The sequence below is a fragment of the Schistocerca piceifrons genome, chromosome 4 (assembly GCF_021461385.2).
Source record: "Schistocerca piceifrons isolate TAMUIC-IGC-003096 chromosome 4, iqSchPice1.1, whole genome shotgun sequence".
NCBI classification, from domain to species: Eukaryota; Metazoa; Arthropoda; class Insecta; order Orthoptera; family Acrididae; genus Schistocerca; species Schistocerca piceifrons.
Window position 1 is genome coordinate 377,058,569 of NC_060141.1, and position 1,625 is coordinate 377,060,193.

At 45.7% G+C, this 1,625-nt stretch overlaps 1 non-coding gene across 1 annotated transcript; it reads right to left on the bottom strand.

Moving 5' to 3' along the window:
* Nucleotides 1-1,080: 1,080 nt before the first annotated feature.
* On the bottom strand, nucleotides 1,081-1,155 carry Trnat-ugu. The gene has a single exon. It is a non-coding gene; the product is annotated as a tRNA-Thr (tRNA).
* Between the last annotated feature and the right edge of the window lie 470 nt (nucleotides 1,156-1,625).

Genomic DNA, 1,625 nt, shown 5'->3' on the forward strand with positions numbered 1-1,625 from the left:
TTTCACAAGTAACAGGAAAGGCGAAGTCTAGAGTGTGGTTTATTGGTAGAATCTTGAAGCGATGCAGTCCTTCAATAAAGAAAACTGTTTACAATACGTTAGTTCGTCCAGTATTAGAGTATTGTTCGTCTGTATGGGAGCCTTACCAGTTGGGTCTGATTCAAGAGATTGAGAAGGTCCAAAGAAGAGCGGTAAGATTCGTGACTGGTATATTTAACCATCGCGGGAGCGTTACAAATCTCATTGAAAGTTTGAAGTGGGACACACTTGCAGATAGACGACGCACTAAACGGAAGGGGCTGCTCACTAAATTCCGAAATCCGATCTTCGCCGAGGATGTAGAGCATATATTATTACCACCAACTTTCAAATCGCACAACGATCACCATTCAAAGATAAGGGAAATTGGAGCTCGTACTGAGGCGTTCAGACAGTCGTTTTCCCCTAGCGCGATCCGCGAGTGGAACAGAGGGAGGGGGGGATATGGCTTTGGCGCGAATTGTGCCCTCCGCCACACACCGCTTGGTGGCTAGCGGAGTATATTTCTGCATGTAGATTTGACACGATATCCTTCAGCAGGGCGCCCAACAACTCTGTCAATCAATGCCAAGCCGAATAACTCCTTGGAAGGCATTATTGACTTCCTCAATAAGTGAAGCTCTTTCTCATGTATAAATCTTAAGATTTTTCTGAAATTGTAATCAGTGGGTTCTCTTGTCCATCAAAATGCATAGGATCATTTCATTTCGTTTCCCGTGGAAATTTGAGAGTTTTTTGTGATTCTTTTCCTATTGACCTTGAACTGTATTCTTGTTTTGTTGTTGTGGTAATGACCACGGGGAATTGCTTGTAGCCAGATGCAAACGATGTGCTGAATTGTCAGCAGTGACCATGTTCCATTCTGTTGGCAGGACGTCGGAATCTTTACTGAGAGTTATATATGACGGTAGTATCTGTTCCCGAAAGAACAGTTACCGTGGATGACCATGCAGCTTTGCTAGAAATGAAATGATAATTAAATAGACACCCTAGCTGCAAGCAGGCGTTGATACACTTCATTGGGGACATGTTGAAAATGTGTGCCCCGACCGGGACTCGAACCCGGGATCTCCTGCTTACATGGCAGACGCTCTATCCATCTGAGCCACCGCGGGCACACAGAGGATAATGCGTCTGCAGGGACTTATTCCTTGCACGCTCCCCGTGAGATCCACATTCCCAACATGTCCACAACACTACATTCGTAGTGCGCCTAATAGATGTTTGCCCATCATACTCATTACTCGTGGCAGATTAATCTACCAAGTCCCGTACGAGTTCGGGCATAGCGTGTGCGTTCGCACAAGAAGGCCAAAGGCCGGGAACCCATATTTTTAACTACACTCCTGGAAATTGAAATAAGAACACCGTGAATTCATTGTCCCAGGAAGGGGAAACTTTATTGACACATTCCTGGGGTCAGATACATCACATGATCACACTGACAGAACCACAGGCACATAGACATAGGCAACAGAGCATGCACAATGTCGGCACTAGTACAGTGTATATCCACCTTTCGCAGCAATGCAGGCTGCTATTCTCCCATGGAGACGATCGTAGAGATGCTGGATGTAGTCCTGTGG